Below are 18517 nucleotides of genomic sequence, written 5' to 3'. Positions count from 1 at the left end.
AAGAAAGCTGTGTCTATTTCTTTGCCCTCACCCAAGATGGCGCCAAGTGATTTCATTCTATAGAGCTGTACTCCGCTGCCATATTTGTTTTGGCCCCCAAAAAAGCCACAGTTCCCCTGACAACTGTCAGATGGGTCCGCCCCCCGTGACGCGCTTTCCGTTGCTAGGGGGCGGTGCCTAAGCCTGTGCCTGTGGCGCTGGTGGCCTGGCTCATGTCCCATGAGCTGTGAGGTGCGCGCATCGGGGGCGCGCAGACGCGGCACTCATGTTCCGGTGAAATTCAAACGGTTCCGTCCTGTGCTTGCGGCGGGAGGCGGAGGAGACTCCGGGACAGCGGGTGAGTAGAGGAGGACGGGGCAGTCACTCGCTGTTCGTGTGTATGTGTTGGGGACACCGGCAGACTGGTCTGTAACGGTGTATTATACCAGGGGGGGTATAACATTATATGGAATATAAAACGCCAGCTGTGTCCTCAGTGCCCGTGTTATGTTATGACAGGTCCTCTTCCACAGCCGTTATCTGGGTCACCCCCCCCCATCCGTGGTACCTATGTGGTACATGCCAAGCTCCCAGGTACCTCTGCCGGGTGAGCATCTGTACAACAAAGGACCGGTCTACTCACAGAGGAGGGGGAGCCTGACTACGACCTCTCTAAAACTGGAGAGTGCAAAACCACTGCAGCTGTGCATGGTAGCCAATCAGCTTCCAACTTCAGCTTGTTAAAAAAAAAATTCAACTTTGACAATAAAACCTGGAAGCTGATTGGTTTCTATGCAGAGCTGCACAAGATTTCTCTCTCCAGTTTTTGTAAATCAGCTCCTCTGTGCTTTCCAGGCATGGTTGCCAACCTCCCGCGGCTTTTTTTTTTTTTTACTGACAAAACATGGAAAATTTACTGGCGGAGCACATTTTTTACTGGAAATCTGAGAAATTACAGAACTCCTATTGAAAACGAACACAGTGAATATTTGAACAGTATAAACATGATATGGAAACACTGACAACACCTAGAACAAAAGTCATTTGCTTGATATAGACCTAAAAAGTCAACACGGCATGAAATTATCAGCCCCTGATATTTACTGCCAGTTGTAAAAAAAAATCCCAGCTTTTTACAAACTGTTGGAAAAATTTACCGGCGGTTTGCAACCCTGTTTCCAGGTAAGTTTATAAGTCTGTAGACGTGCGTCTAAATCAGGGGTGTCCAAACTTTTTTCAAAGAGGGCCAGATTTGATGAAGTGAACATGCGTGAGGGCCGACCATTTTGCCTGACATTCTTTGAACCATTAAAATTTGCTGTAAGTGTGTTCGTTCGAGCACTAATACACTGCCCAACAAGAATTATCTTGCCTTTGTGGCTGTGTGTGGTGAAGATATACCGTATTTATCGGCGTATAACACACACCTTCACTTTAGGAGGGAAGTTTCAGGGGAAAAAAATGTAAATAAAAAACTGTGAAGCAAAATAAGGGTCATTGCTCCTCAAAGCAGCCTAATCAGTGCCCATCTGCAGCCTTGCCATTGCCATGAATGCAGCCTCTCTATTGCCATGAATGCAGCCTGATCGATGTCCATCTGCAGCCTCGGAGGGAAGGGGGGGGATGCGCACCAACAGATTACATACAGGAGAATCTCCTGTTTACACAGCAGCCTCTTTAATACAATTTCTCCTGCCTCCTATGATAGACAGAGGAGTCGTCCAATGGCAGCCCAGGAGACGGGACTTCCTATTACAGATGTCACTGAGTAAACAGGAGATTCTCCTGTATGTAATTTGACAGCACTCGATACCCCTCTCCCTGTCCCCTCCGAGGCAGCGCCGATAAATGCAGTATATATCCAAATTATCAGGAAACTGGAACAGGGGCCACAATTGGCCCCCGGGCCGGACTTTGGACATGCCTGGTCTAAATCTTCCTTGCCGCTGAAGCCTGATTTGCATTTGGATTGCACTTTAGAGGCTACTGACAAGAAATGTGATGGCCCCATTTTTGGTGACAAACTCACCGCAACCATGTGCATTGCACACAGTTTCAGGGTGTTTGCGGCACTTCCTCATTTGCCAGAGTGTGTAGCGATCAGCAAGCTTCCGTTTGCTACATGTTGGGTGGACTTTGCTGCAGGATCGCAACCGCAGCATGTAAACACCACCATCTGCTGCCTATTGCAGCTTAACCACTTCTCGCGTGGCATATAGCAAAATGATGGCTGGGCAGTGGTTGTGTTATCCTGACTGGACGTCATATGACGTCCGGCAGGATAACAGCCGCCGCGCGTCCGGTGATGTGTCAGTCTGACACAATGCTACACTGATCTCGGTAAAGAGCCTCCGACGGAGGCTCTTTACCACGTGATCAGCCGTGTCCAATCACAGCTGATCATGATGTAAACAGGAAGGGCTGTTGATCGGCTTTTCCTCACTCGCGTCTGACAGACGCGAGTAAAGGAGAGCCAACCGGCTGCTCTCCTGACAGAGGGGTCTGTGTTGATTGTCTATCAGTGCAGTCCCCCTTGGATCCCGCCCAGAACCACCAGGTACGTCCCCTCTAGACCACCAGGGAAATGCCAATCTGTGCCTATGCAGCTGTCAATGACCAGGCAGCTGCCAATCGGTGCCCACTCACAATACCTACCACTGCTAGTGCCACCAGGTATGCCTATCAGTGCCCAGCGGTGCCGCCTATCAGTGCCACCCATAAGTACCAATCTTTACAGCCTTTCAGTGGCACCCATGAGTGCCCATCAGTGCCACTTATCAATGCCCATTAGTGCTGCATATCGGTGCCGGCTCATTGGTGCTGCCTTGTCAGTGCCCATCAGTGAAGGAGAAAACTTACTTATTTACAAAATGTTATAACAGAAACAAAGCAAAACTTTTTTATTTTTTTCAAAATTTCCGGTCTTTTTTTTTTATTTGTTTAGCAAAAATAAAAACCACAGAGGTGATCAAATACCATTAAAAGAAAGCTCTATTTGTGGGATCAAAATAATAAAAATTCTGTTTGGGTACAGTGTAGCATGACCACGCAATTGTCATTTAAACGCAGAAAGCTGAAAATTGGCTTGGGCAAGAAGGGTTACCTCCCTGGTATTGAAGTGGTTAAGGAGTTCCACCCAAAAGTGGAAGCTCTGCTTTTTCGCTGCTTTTTTGAAAGGAGCAAAACTAAGAATGTGAGAAAAGTCCAAATTGATATGTGAAATTGGGTGACAAGATAAGAAAAAAAAGATGCCGATCCAATGTGAACTTGTACCCGCAAGACACACTTTCCTATGTGAAGTGATCCTCAGTACCCAAATAGAAGAATGCCTATTAAAAATGGTATTGGCATGAAGCACTGCTTTTCCAATTCCTTTTTTTATTAAGGATATAAACCATACAGGTATAAAACCGTACAATACTGTATAGAGACGTACCAGTACATGACAACATTATTGACCTACAACATCGTTAAGGAATCGGGATAACGCAAATTTTGGGCTATGATTATTGTTTTGAAGAACAGAAGTTACATCCTCCAAAGATGACGCACTCCATCTAGGGCAGGGGTTGACAAATTTGCTTGGAATCTAGGAGCCAGCTAAAAAAGTTAGGAGCCAGAAAACGCGCCCCTTCCCGACGAGCTTGCGCGCAGAAGCGAACACATTCGTGAGCAGCGCCCGCATATGTAAACGGTGTTTAAACCACACATGTGAGGTATCACCGCGATTGGTAGAGCAGGAGCAATAATTCTAGCCCTAGACCTCCTCTGTAACTCAAAACATGCAACCTGTAGATTTTTTTTAAACATCGTCTATGAAGATTTTAAAAGGGTAAAAGTTTGTCGGCATTCCACGAGCGGACGCAATTTTGAAGCGTGACATGTTGGGTATGAATTTACTCGGCGTAACATTATCTTTCATAATATAAAAAAAAATGGGGATAGCTTTTCTGTTGTCTTATTTTTTTAATTAAAAAAAGTGTAATTTTTTTCCCAAAAAAGTGCGCTTGTAAGGCCGCTGCGCAAATACGGCATGACAGAAAGTATTGCAACGATCGGCATTTTATTCTCTAGGGTGTTAGGATAAAAAATATATATAATGTTTGGGGGTTCTAATTAGAGGGAAGAAGATGGCAGTGAAAATACATTAGAATTGCTGCTTAACTTGTAATACCAACGGCCACCACCAGATGGCACCAGCTTACACATTTGGTGGTAATAACTTGTAATACCAACGGCTCACCAGATGGCGCCAGGACCCTATTCCAAGCCAAGTCGCCAGGACCCTATTTCTAGTCGCCATGGCGACCTGGCGCCCGGGATTTGTCGAGCCCTGATCTAGGGTGAGGGGTTATCTCAGCCATGAATCGATCATCGTAGCTGGTTATTATGCTTGGATGCACAGCTCACAAACAGGGAGTGCGGCCATTGGTGGTCGCTCCAGTGGTCCTAGATCACTCCCAAACTATCAAAGGGTTTAATAAGTAGGAAAAAGAGGAAAAGGAAAGAGAAAGAGCCTCTCCTGGGGCACTTAGAGGTTAGCCTCGGCTCTGATGAGGTTGACCCCGTCAGGTAGGTGATCCAGGGGTCCCAGATTTTCATTTATTTTTTTAAATCAGGGAATCTTGTCCTGCAGGATGGCAGAGAGGTGTTTTGTTTTACATTTTCTTGGACAACTTATTCTTTAGGAGGTAAAAAAGTTGGTACCAGGGATTTCCAGGATCTTGCGTTTGTTATTCTGGCTGCTATAAAAATGAAAGAAATTAGGTGTTGGGTGAGTCTCGGGGGTTCCCCAACAGGTTGTCCAAGGAGTACCTGTTGTGGGAAGTTAGTCAAATTGGTGCCCATGAGAGAATTGATAACATTTGTAGATTCCGATCCAGAATCTACAAGCTTTTGGGCACATCCACCATACATGATTCGCTGTTCCCTCTTGGCCGCACCCTGAAAAACACGGGGGAGGTTCCTGGAACCCATTGGGCCTCAGGCTGGGTTCACATATCTGCCGCTGCGGTTTGCAGTCCAGAGTCTGGCGTGTTTATGTTAACCACTTCAGGTGCAAATCTTCCCCTGAATTCGCACCTGAACTGGACCCAAAAATGCTCAGGACCCTTTTCAAAACCACACCACGGCTGCCCCGCACATGTTAACTGGCTCCATTAAAAGCCAGTCACATACACGTTATGCGAATTAGATCCTTTTAAAAACACATCCAATTCACATATATGTGAGCCTTAGGGCTTGTTCATGCTATGTCTATTAAGCTGCACTTTTCTGCCCACCGCCACACATGTATGTTGTGACCAAGGAACATAGAAAAAAAATGTTTTTTAATTCTGTGTTATTTGGTCTTATCCTGATAAACAAAGCATTTTGCAATTATGTAAAAGTAGTTCTATAATCTAAATGTTTTTTTACCTTGAGCATTGGTTCACATTGCTGTGGGTTGGATTTCAACCCGTCAATGCAGTCCGACTTCGGGGGCGATGCAGCGGTTTAACAGGACAGGTTCCACTTAGTACAGATAATAAAGATGAAGCTGTGCTAATCAAAGATTGAAGTGTTATAAATTGCTTCCAACACCACACAATATTGACATAAATTAGTCCATAAACATAGCAATATGTGTATAATCTTGATATAACTTGTGACGACACCAAGAACTTGTGCACCTCCACCACATAAAATGCGTGGGCAAGCTAACATAGGCTTGCGGCTATTAACCCTGCCAGGGCCTTTGATCCAAAGGGATTGAAATGGCAGCTCCCAAATGCTTGATATGAGGCAGGAACACACAGCAAACGACCAGGGAAGCTCAATCATTTGATGGTCACAATTGAGGACCAGAGGTTAACCCAAAATAGAAAGGAGCTCAATTGAAGTTCGGCAATTGTCCCTCTGAAGCTCTCAGAAGTGCACAGAAGCTAACTCATATGTAAACCGTATTCAAACCACACATGTGAGGTATCGCCATGATTGTTAGAGCGAGAGCACACATTTTAGCCCAAGACCTCTAACTCAAAACTTGGCAAACTGTAGACATTTTTAACCACTTAAGGACCGCCTCCTGCAGATATACGTCGGCAGAATGGCACGGCTGGGGACAAGCACGTACCTGTACGTCCCAGCCGTGCCCCGGTCCGAAGCTCCGTGGCCGCGGGACCCGCGGACCCGATCGCCGCTGGAGTCTTGCGATCCGTGCCCGGAGGTGAAAAACTGGGAGAGTAAACACAGCTTCCCCGTTCTTCACTGTGGCACTGTCATCGATCGTGTGTTCCCTGATATAGGGAAACACGATCAATGACGTCACACGTCTAGCCCCCCTACAGTTAGAAACACAGGTGAGGTCACACTTGACCCCTTCAGCGCCCCCTAGTGGTTAACTCCCAAACTGCCATTATAATTTTCACAGTAAACAATGCATTTTTAATGCATTTTTTGCTGTGAAAATGACAATGGTCCCAAAAATGTGTCAAAATTGTCCGATGTGTCCACCATAATGTCGCAGTCACGAAAAAAATCACTGATCGCCGCCATTAGTAGTAAAAAAAAAAAAAATGAATAAAAATGCAATAAAACTATCCCCTATTTTGTAAACACTATAAATTTTGCGCAAACCAATCGATAAACGCTTTTTTTTTTTTTTTTTTTACCAAAAATAGGTAGAAGAATACATATCGGCCTAAACTGAGGAAAAATATACTGTATTTATTGGCGTATAACGCTCACTTTTTTACCCTGAAAATAGAGGGTAAACTGTGCCTGTGTGTTATACGCAGGGGGCTTTGGAAGGTTTTTTCCCTGAAACTTCCCTCTTAAAGTTAGGGTGCGTGTTATACGCCTGTGCGTGTTATACGCCGATAAATACGGTATATATTTTTTTTTTTTTTGGGGGATATTTTTTATAGCAAAAAGTAAAAAAATATTGATTTTTTTTTTCAAAATTGTCGCTCTATTTTTGTTTATAGCGCAAAAAATAAAAACCGCAGAGGTGATCAAATACCACCAAAAGAACGCTCTATTTGTGGGAAAAAAAGACGCCAATTTTGTTTGGGAGCCACATCGCACGACAGTTAAAGCAACGCAGTGCCGAATCACAAAAAATGGCCAGGTCCTTTACCTGCCTAAAGGTCCGGGTCTTAAGTGGTTAAGGACCCAGCCTCTTTGAGTTAAAAACTGTTTTTTTTTATTTTTTTGCTAGAAAATTACTTGGAACCCCCAAACATATATATCAAATTTACAACACCATAGAGAATAAAATGGCAGTCGTTGCAATACTTTCTGTCACACCGTATTTGCGCAGACGTCTTGCACCTCTGTATTGCAACGACTGCCATTTTATTCTCTAGGCTGTCTGGGGAAAAAATAAGTGTGTGTGTGTGTGTGTGTGTGTATATGTTTGGGTGTTTCAAGTAATTTTCTAGCAAAAAAAAAGAAATTGATTCTTAACTTGTAAAACAACAAGTTTGAAACGTAGACCTAGGGCTAGATTCATAAAGCCCGCCGTAAGTTTGTGCGGGAGTAGCATATCTGATATACTCTATGCTGCCGTAACTTAGTGAGGCTGTGGCTGGATTTACAAAGAACCTGCGCCCTAAGTTGCGGCGTAGCGTACATCTGCCGGCATAAGCGCGCCAAATTCAAATTCTGAAGAGGTGGGCGTGTTTTATGTAAATAAAACATGACCCCCACGTAAATGACGGCATACGCCGTCCGTGAACGTATCCCAGTGCGCATGCTCCTAATCACGTCGCAAATAGTCAATGCTTTCGACGTGGTCGTAATTTACGCAAAGCCCTATTCGCGAACGACTTGCACAAACAACGTAAAATTTTCTAAATTCAACGCGGGAACGACGTCCATACTTAACATTGGCTATGCCTCATATAGCAGGAGTAATGTTACGCCGGAAAAAGCCTTACGCAAACGACGTAAAAAAATCCACAGGGCGCACGTACGTTTCTGAATCGGCGTATCCAGCTCATTTGCATATTCTACGCTGAAATCGGCGGCAGCGCCACCTAGCGGCCAGCGTAAATACGCAACTAAGATACGACGGCGTAAGAGACTTGCGCCAGTCGGATCTAAGCCTAATTTTGGCGTATCTTACTTTCTGAATACTGAAAGAAGATACGCCAGCGCAGCTTTGAATTTACGCGGCGTATCAATAGATACGCCGGCGCAAATTCTTGCTGAATCTAGCCCCTAGTCTTTAAGTCAGGCATGTCCAAAATCCGTCCCGCATTCCGGTTTCGGACGGCCCGTCTGGTCATTTTGACATGTATGTCTTTTGTGGCCCCCAACGAATACCTGAGCGCCGGGGGCCACAAAAGAAATGCATGATGGCTGCCTTGGAGGAGGCGGGACGAGCACCGTGCATACAGGAGTGCTTTCTGTTTACACGGTGACCTGTGTAAAAGGAAGTCCCGTCTCCTGCGCTGCCATTGGACGACTGTTATGTCCATCACAGGAGGTGGGACTTTCGATTAAAGAGGCTGCCGATAAAACAGGAAATTCTCCTGTATGTCTGTCGGCACTCGCCACGCCCCCCTCCCTGTCTACTCCAATGCTAATGAATTGGGCTGCAATGGTGAGTCTGCATTCAGGGCAACGGGGGTGTTGCATTTTTGGCACTTGTGAGGCTGTATTGATGGGCAGTGACCCTTATTTTGATTCACAGTTCTCTATTTAAAATTTGCCCTGGTGACACCTATGCATGCTTGCTACTGCTCTATGCGTCCATCTCAGGCCCATGAAGGTAAAAAACCTTCAACCTTTAGGCTGCATTCACACCTCGGCGTACAAAATCGCGGCGTTTTGTCCCGCGAATTGCGGCGACAAATAGCGGCGTTTTGTACCGCGATTTGCGGCGACAAAACGCCGCGATTGTGAATGCAGCCTTCACCCCCTCTATGGAGATGGTTCACATCTCCTATGCCGAACGCCGAAAGCCGCCTGAAAAAAAGGTCCGGGACTTTTTTTCAGGCGTACGGCGTTCAGCGTGGAGATGTGAACCATCTCCATAGAGGTGCATGTTAAATCATCCCTCTGGCGTCTCGGGGCTGCAGCGGCGTCGCACTACAGGCGTATATACGCCTAGGTGTGAACGGGGTCTGAGAACCACCTAAAGGTTTGTTTTTAATTTAATTGCACAGATTATAGGTTACATTAACCAGTTCGGCTCTAGAGTAAAAAAAATTTTCTTTGCATATGTAAAAATCTAAATTTTTGGCAATAAAATTACTTGAACCCCCTAGAACATTATATATTTTCTGAAAGCAGGGGCCCTGTAGAATAAAAAAGATTATAGTTGGAAATTTGTATGTAAAAAAATAAATAAAAATAAAACTGCTCAGGTATAAAAGGAAGGATAACAACCCAACATACAGTCAAAATCTATGAAGTGCAGTGCTAAAATCATTGTGTTTACATATGTATGCAGTCCACTATACAGCAAAAAATCTCCATACAACAAACTATAATAAACCATAAGCAAACAAATAGGTGAGTAAAACACACAATGTCCATATAATCTCCATAAAAAAGTTTAGTGTCAAGAAATAACAGTCCACCTTGATAAGTAGGTCCTAATGCAACTGAAGTGAATCCACAGCAAGGACTTATACTTCTCAAAGTGCAGGCAAGGGTTAATAAATGAGTGAAACTTCACCCAAACACCACTCGTGAGTCCACCTTGCCAGATATTAAGACCACCTATAACAGATGGTCGAAACAGGCTCATATGGCCTTTGCTGTAAGGAAGTCCCTTCATCTCCAGAATAGCTTCCATGTTACTCAGAACAACATCCACCAGATAAGGTCAGAGAAAAAAACACTCATGGTGTAATATTGCCAATAAAACAATTTTATTAAAACGTTTTAAAGTACTCACAATGTAGTAAAATGAACAGCCATATAAACCTAATCCAGCTGATCATTGGCCAGAGACGCCAAGAGTCCTCCTTGAGTTACACTTTCCCCCACTTCTGGGTCCCGGCTTGCATGTCACGTCACCTGTATTGGCGCAATCGACGCATTTCATCATCAGATGTCATCAGTGGGAGTGGCCATAGGGAGACGTAACACACAGCCGATATAAATAGTAACCGGGATCAATCAAATTTGTATGTCACATGGTATTTGTGTAACTGTTTACTAAACACATTTTCAGGGAAAAAATATAATAAAATACATTTTAGTGCAAGAACGCACAATATACTACCCATTGTTTTGGTAAAATAAAAAAGCTAAGGTTGCACTATGTAAATGGATACAAAACATGTAAAGTCTTAAAATTGCAGGCGCCCGTGATGGCTACAAATTTTTTTACGGTACCCAAAAATCTCTGTAGGTGAGACTTTAAAAGCTTTTACAGCTCACCAGTTAAACCTGTACTAGAATTATTGTACTCACTCTGGCGTTTGCGGCGATCTGTCACACGACCATGGTTTACTATACGCGTACACGCCCTGGGCACGCATGTGTGTGGGGCAACTGCAATCTTCTCCCCTTTTTTTAATACATTTTATTGTAAATTAATACATTTTATTGTAAATTTTTTTGTTTATTTTTACCTGATTGCTATTAAAACCGGTTAATAAGCCCTATGTGATAGCATTGGGCAGATGACAGGTACTAATTTTGGAGACATTAGGGAACTAATAGACCCCAATGTCTCCTTCCACCTTTCACAGCATCTAACCAGGCACAGATATGCTTGGTTAGATGTGTCCCCTGGCTATAACGGCTAAGAAATGGTGGATCTGAAACTGTAAGTGATGAAATCATCATCGTCGTCGTTTACATATGAATCTGAGGCATGGATATGACTCGCTTTCACATCTCTCCCTCCAGAAACCGGCAGTTGTGGTCCCGGGCGTCCAGTAAATGTTAAAGAGCATGGGAACCACGGTTGGACCCACCGGTGGTGCAGGGGGACCTTGTTTTCCGCTGTGTATTAGGGAGGCTAGGGAGCTGCTCCACCTCTTTTACTAAGAAACGTTACTATTTTAGGAAAATATTAAGGTAGTTTTTCAACTGATGGCAGTAATGCATCTCAAAAAAGTCAGACAGAGCAACAAAAACTAGCAAAGTACAACCCCATATGCAAAAAGTTCGGGCAGTGTCATGTTTACCATGGCGTAGGATGCCCTCTTCTTTTAATAACACTATGTAAATTTGTCAAGCTACCTGTCTAGGATAAGGGAGTCTGTCATGCATAATATTATATTATAGTACTGTCTGAAAATCCACAAAATGGTGTTTTTAGTCCTTTTTTACTTTTTTTTATAAAAGGGGGAAAGAAAAAGGTTGACCTGAGTCTGATACCTGTCAGATTCAACCTCCTAGTTAGAGGTTGTCCGATATTTGCCCATTTTTTAGAAATCTGCCGATTATTATCTAAATTAGGCCGATTATTTAACACTGACCGCACCCACAAATGTTCCTACTCCGTTGGCAGAGCAGCGTTGATGTCGGGGTGGGAGGGACCCAGCAGCTTTACAAACACCAGCCAATGGGATGGGATCTGGGTGGGCCGCTATGTGTATGTGGCTCCACCCCCTTTCTTTAGCAGCCCAATCATTGGCTGTTTTTTGATAGCTGCTGGGTCCTGCCCACCCCGACATCACCACTGAATTTTGACAGCTGGTCTCTTTGCATTCAGTTTCACACACAGTTACTCTTTGCATTCAGTTTCACACACAGTTACACTATCTGCTCCGTGTGAAACCTGCCAGTGCCATCTGCTGGTGTCAATCAGTGCCTACCAGAGCCAACCAGTGAAATCTGTACTGAGGACCTCAAGTGTGTGGTGGAGTGGGTGAGTTTGAGATGAAGGGGGGAAAAAATAAATAAAAAATATCAACCGCAAAAATCAGCATCATACATCGGCCATTGGCTGCCCCGATTTCTAAATATCCGCATCGGCCAGAGAAAAACCCATATGGTCGACCTCTACTCCTAATAGTATTGTTTTTCTGAGAGTGGATTAGATATTTTTCTTTTTTAACCATATAGCTGGTTATTTATATTTACCACTGCTCATAAACTATTTTTTTCTTAAACTTTATTTTAACTAAATTGCAATGCACACCATGTGTGTTTTTTCTACTTCTAGCTGCAAAAAAAAATATTCTGAAAATGGCAGTGTGTGCTAACAAAGTGTGTCTCGAGTCTTATACGGCATCGGAGCATTTTACGTAAAATGCTGCAAAGATTGTCACCTGCAAAATTTGCAAGACTGAGTTTGTGTGGCACGGAAGCACAACCATGATACACAATCGCATGAAACCAGAAACATTTGGGCTTTACCCAGGAAGGCGAAACATTAGGATGGTAAGTTAAATCCTAAATGTATGTTGAGTTACACAGAAATATACTACAAACGAATAATTTGTTTTATCGTATTTTTTTATTTCAGAAAGAAATGGCGCACCATGAACACGTTTGTGCAGTGAAATCCCCCATGCACTCCAACAATCAGCAAGGTTGAAGACCAAGGGTTCAAATGCATGGTTAGTGTACCAAACCCTGGGCATACGCTTTCACCAAGAACTGATTTTACTAAACTAGTGGAAAGGAAATTCCAAGAGGCATTTCAGAATGTGAAGAATGCCGTCATCGGTAATGAAAGCAGAATTGCCTTTACTGTGGACATATGGATATGTAAAGCAACTGAGACTTACCTTGGCATTACATGGCACTATATAGAGGGGTGAAAAAGTGATTTCTATTTGCCTCACTGCCATGGCTCTGAAAGACAGGCATACATCAGCAAATACAGAATGCTTGGAAGAGGTCATCGCAAAAATTTGAATTCTGGTTCAGAAAAAAAGGGCATGACAATGGTGCAAACGTTATGCAACGTTACTGGAACAGTGATGGTCCACCTCTTTTCAATTATTATTTTTTTTTTCAGATTTTTTAACATTTTTATGGTTGTGTAATGTTCAGATAAATATATACTGTGTGTATATGTGTTTGTGTGTGTGTGTGTGTGTATATATATATATATATATATATATATATATATATATATATTTTGCAGCTTGTGCAACACTTCATTCATTAAACTTTTTTAAATAAAAGAAAAAAAATGACTGAGGTTTTTTTTTTATCCAATTAAACGATTAATGGAAACAATAAATTGAATATTAAAAATTGTTAGTTGCAGCCCTAATTCTAAAATTGTTAGACAATTTCTTTAGATGCAGCTTTTCTCAGCTTGGTGAACCTCTACCCATCTTTTATATCTGACTCTCTGAGATGCCCTCTTTGTACCCAACCATGTTACTGACCTGTTACAAATTGTTCTTCCTGCTCTTCCTTGTTAAAATCACTTACTTTGCCAGATTTTTGTTGTCCTGTCCTAACTGTTTTTGAGACGTGTTGCTTCCATCATTTTCAGACATTTTCTTTAAATGGTAAATTTGCTATGTTTTCTATTTATTTTTTATTTTTTTATTGTGAATAAAATGATGGGTTTATGAGATTTACAAATCATTGCATTCTGTTTTTATGTAGATTTTACACAGCGTTCCAACTTTTTTGTAACTAGGGTTGTATATAAGTTATGTATCTGACTTGCAGATTTTATCAGGCAAACTGAAAAGGAAAACTTGTAAGGCAGTTCAGTTGCCCTTTTAAACTAATTTGGAGCTCATAGGCTTTTTGCTGAGTAGATCACTTGGGCTACCTGATTTCGACTTCAACATAAAGTTCAGTATAGTAGTTACTGCTGAGGTCAAGGTGAAAAATTGTATCCACCCTTCTGATCACAAAGTGGCACATAATTGTGAAGTGGAATGAAAAATGGTCTGATGCCCCTAACTAAAATCTAGTGCAACCAATTGCCTTCAGAAGTCACCTAATTAGTAAATAGTCCACCTGTGTGTAATTTAATCTCAGTATAAATTGGGGATGCACTGAAATTTCGGCGGCCAAAACATTTCGGCCGAAAAAAGATAAAAAATGCAGATAATCGCACAGTAGCGCTGGCCACACTGCTGGGTGCTGCCCATTGCAGGGTGTCATCCTGGTCAAGCTCCTCCCTTCTCTGGTTCTGTGTCGGGGAGCTGAATTGTCTGGGCTGTAGTAACAATGTCCCGCCTCCTGTGATAGACGGCACACTGATCGAATGGCGGGACATTGTTACTGCAGCCCGGGAAATTAAGATCCATGTATTTGAAGGGCACTGGCAGAAAACATTGATCTCTTGTATCACGTGTGCAGTCTCTGACTGTCTCCTGTATCATGTCTGCTAGAGGGTGCACCGAATGAAAATTTAGCTAATACTATTAGCAGTGTGTACGTTCATAGAATCTACTACTCTGTACAACCACTTTTCCCTACAGGTAAGCCTATAATAAGGCTTGCCTGTAGATACTGAAAATATGTCCCAAACCTGTACAGTTTAGGAGCAATTCACCATATGAGCTCACGCCAACGTCATTGGTGCATGCGCACTATAGAAAGGGCACGATCATGGTTGTAAAGTCAGAAGGTTTTGTATTTTAATGCATTCTAAACCTGTGTGCAGGAGCCCCCTTAAAGCGGGAGTTCACCCGAATTTTTTTTTTTAACATGAGATTGATGCTCATTTTGTCAAGGGGAATCGGCTAGTTTTTTTAAAATCAAAGCAGTACTTACCGTTTTTAGAGAGCGATCTTCTCCGCCGCTTCCGGGTATGGTCTTCAGGACTGGGCGTTCCTACTTGATTGACAGTGTCAGTGTTTTTATTTGTATTTTTTTTAAAAAATTTCTACAATATATTTTTTTTCATTCTTTTTGTTTTTTTATTTTTATTTTTTTTCAGCCCTGTTGGGGGGCTTTGGTGAGATATCGGGGGTCTTAACAGACCTCTGACATCTCCCCTTTGAGACAGGGAAAGGGACTAGGGACACATGTTCCCCAGTCCCTTTCTCAGCCGCATCAGCTGCGCTGAAAATGAAGAGAGAGAAGACAGCGTCTTCTCTTCATTCATAAACTGAAATATTGTAAACACAGGTTACGATGTTTCAGTTATGTGAATGGACAGAGTCAGTGATCACTGACTCTGTCCATTCGGAGCAGTAAGGAGCCGGCTCCTACCCCGCTCTCCATCCTGACAATTCCAGGGGGTGGAGGAGGAGCACGGAAGGGGAGAGAAACACGGCGGGATACACGGCGGGAGAGAGAAACATGGTGGACACGGAGGGAGAGAGAAACACGGCGGGGGACATGGAGAAAGGGAGAGAGACTGCAGCAAAACGAAGGGGGGCTGGAGGAGGACACGGGACAGTCAGCGGTGATCGTGTGTGGGGGAGTTGCAAGCACCGATCACTGCTGATTTTAAAGCAGCTGAACACCGCGCAGGGGTGTAGAGAGAAACGGAGAAATTACTTTTAAGCGGTGATCGGTGCTTGTATCTTCCCCACGCACTGATCACCGCCGACAGTACAAGTATCGGGTGAAGCATCGGGAGCTATTGCCCGAGTACAAGTACTCGGGCAAATGCTTGGTATCGGTCCCGATACCGATATTAGTATCGGTATCGGGACAACCCTAATAATAATCCTTCTCTTGGTATACTTGGCTTTGTGAAAAGATTTTGTCTTCCAAATGAATTTATTAGTTTAATGCAGAAATAAGGTCCACAATAATTCTCTTTCTACGGTGTGAGGACCCTCGGTGGCATCGTCTTCTCAGCTTCCCCTGGGTTCTGGTCTGCAGCTGTCTTGATTGGTTTGTATGAAATGATGCCACTCCAGCGCACGTGCAGGAGTTCTGTCATCCCAGTACTCTGGATTGGTGTCAGAATGTACACTCGGCTGCACATTCTAAAGACTACGAGCAGTTGGGTAGGTTTATTTTATTGCATGTCTCTTCCACAATAAAGAGCCTGCCTGCTCGCAGTTTATTATTTGGAGACCTTGGTCCTATTTTAAGCTTTTTTTTAAATATAACTAGAAGGCCTCATGCACACAGTCTTTGGTTTGCTCATCTGAACACCAAAAAAGCTGCTTAAAAAGGCACCCAAAGGGGGGGCGTGGCCGGATGTGATCGCGGCAGGACCTGTCTTCTTAGAGCTCCGGCTTTCCTCCGCTAAAACATCCGATTTCTGACGGCTAGACCGACACATTTGCACCGAGGAAGTGATAGACTGCTGGGGGAACTACTGCAGATCAGAACCATGCCACATTCGTCCCAAAAGAAGCAACAGGGACAGCGGAAACAGCCTCCGTTAGAGCAGCGGCAGCTCCGATCACAGGGCAGCATGGCGGCTAGCTCCGCCCCCGCCATCTTGCTTCCCTGCTCCTCCGTGGCGCGCGCCAAGTTTGTTCCCGCTCAGATGGAGACACAGCAGGGTGTACCTCGGGGGGTCTTGGAGGCCTCCTCTCCCGTACCTCAGGAGATAGAGGTGGACACGGCGGCCATAACGGGCCCGATCCTCGAGGCCATTGCGGCCTCCAAAACCGAGCTGGTGGGCCGCATTGACAGCCTGGCGACGGAGTGCAACCTCATCCGCCATGACCTGGAAAAAATAAGGGGCAGGCTGTCTTCGGCAGAGGATCGTATCTCCGGGGTTGAGGACGTCTCACATGCCCATGACTCGCAACTAGCGGAGCTGCAAGACATGGTTCGGGCCTTACAGCACAGGGCAGATGATGCCGAGGACCGCCAACGCCGCAATAATGTAAGAGTGGTGGGGTTACCGGAGGGGGCTGAGGGGAAGGACACTGCCAATTTTGCGGAGAAATTTTTTATGGAGCTGCTAGACCTTGGTGATCGCCCCCCCACTTATGTTGTGGAAAGAGCCCACAGAGTACCCACGGCTGCTAGGCCTCCGGGGGCCCCCCCGCGCCCGTTCCTAGTCCGGTTCTTGAACTATAGGGACAGGGACATGCTGCTGTCTGAGGCGCGTAGACAGAAGGATTTGAAATATGACAACGCCCGCATCATGCTGTTTCCAGACTTTTCTGCCGAGACCCAGAAGAGGCGTCGCTCCTTCACGGACGTGAAACGACGGCTCAGAGATAAGGATCTGAAATACAGCATGCTGTACCCTAGTCGCCTCAGGGTGCAGCACAAAGGCTCGGTAAAGTTCTTTGATCGCCCGCAAGATGCTTGTGATTGGCTGGATCGGTTGCCGTGAAGAACGTTCTCTCTGAGGCCTCCAGATCCGTTTGGACTCGCAAGTTCTTCAGCTGGTTTGTGCTCCGATTATTTTTCCCCCTCGTGCTTTGCTTCTATTTTTGATCTTTTACTATAGGATTACTCTCCGCGGATAAATGCTCCCACTGACGATTCCCTTTGTTTTTTGTTTTTTCCCCTCACGTTATGCGTGGGGTCACATCAATATGTCAGTGTGTGGACTGGGGCCTTAGGAGTTTAAGAAGCAAGATACATGCTAATACTTTACATCACTCCTCATACTTCAAAATGCTGCAGTGCCAGTGGCTGACCTACTAGTTGCTTTTTATTTTTGGTCGGTCGGCTGTCCAATACTTTTTCTTTTAGCCGATAGAGCTCTGACAATGGACACAGATTTTTCTATCATCTGTTCATGCCGAACTATGATCGCAGAAGGTGGTTCTCCACCTGGTTTGTTTGTTACAGGGTTCAAGCTGCATACCAGACAGTTATCTGTTTTTTTTTGTTCAATGGGGTTTCTGGTATAATGGCAGGGGGGGGGGGTTTGTTTGACCAACACCATGGGCTCTACCCTCGCAACTCACTTTGGGACTTGAACTGGTCTGATTTACCTATACATAGCACGTATATGATTATCTATTCTTGTATGGTTGCTTCATTATGGAGACACTGTTATTTTGCTTTTGGAATGGATTATGGATAGTCGCATCAAGATTTTGTCCTGGAATGTCAGGGGTTTAAACAACAAATTCAAGAGGGCGGCTATGTTTCAATACCTCAAGCAGGTCAGACCACATATCGTCCTCCTCCAGGAGACCCATTTAGAAGGGAGTAGGATATTGGCCCTACGCAGGCAATGGGTGCAGAGGGCGGTTCACTCCACCTATTCTACCTACTCGAGGGGGGTCTCTCTCCTGATTAGCAAAGCCCTCTCCTGTGTAATCCACCAGGTCTTTACAGACCCGGGGGGTCGATATGTGGCAGTCCTTTTGGAGATATCCACGCACAAAATCTTGCTAGTTAATGTATACCTGCCTCCTCCTTTTCAGGTTCAGGTGCTACATGACCTACTGGTGACATTGGCCCCACACTTACATCTACCGATGTTTATTATGGGAGACTACAATGCCATTCTCGACCCGGTGCTGGACTCCTCCAATGCTGCTAGGCAGGCGTCGGGGGATCTCGGCTCCTGGGCGTCAGTGGCGGGGCTGACCGAGTTGTGGAGATGGAAGCACCCCGGTGTCATTTCGTACTCCCACCTTTCCACTACACATAGGTCTTCTGCTAGAATAGATTTAGCGTTTGGTAACTGCTTTGCCCTACAACATGTGTATGCAGTGGAATATTTGTCGGGGGGCCCCTCTGATCACAACCCACTCCTGGCCACTCTGGCATTTCCGGA

At 44.5% G+C, this 18517-nt stretch overlaps 1 protein-coding gene across 1 annotated transcript in view; it reads left to right on the top strand.

Moving 5' to 3' along the window:
• The first annotated feature begins 179 nt into the window (after positions 1-179).
• Positions 180-18517, top strand: part of PHTF2 (putative homeodomain transcription factor 2) — a 165579-nt gene continuing 147241 nt past the window's right edge. Inside the window, exon 1 of the mRNA XM_040343464.1 lies at positions 180-337. The gene's annotated coding sequence lies outside the window, so the exon portion shown is untranslated. The remainder of the gene's footprint in view (positions 338-18517) is intronic.

The sequence above is a fragment of the Rana temporaria genome, chromosome 3 (assembly GCF_905171775.1).
Source record: "Rana temporaria chromosome 3, aRanTem1.1, whole genome shotgun sequence".
NCBI lineage: Eukaryota > Metazoa > Chordata > Amphibia > Anura > Ranidae > Rana > Rana temporaria.
This window is presented reverse-complemented; position numbering and strand designations above follow the sequence as displayed.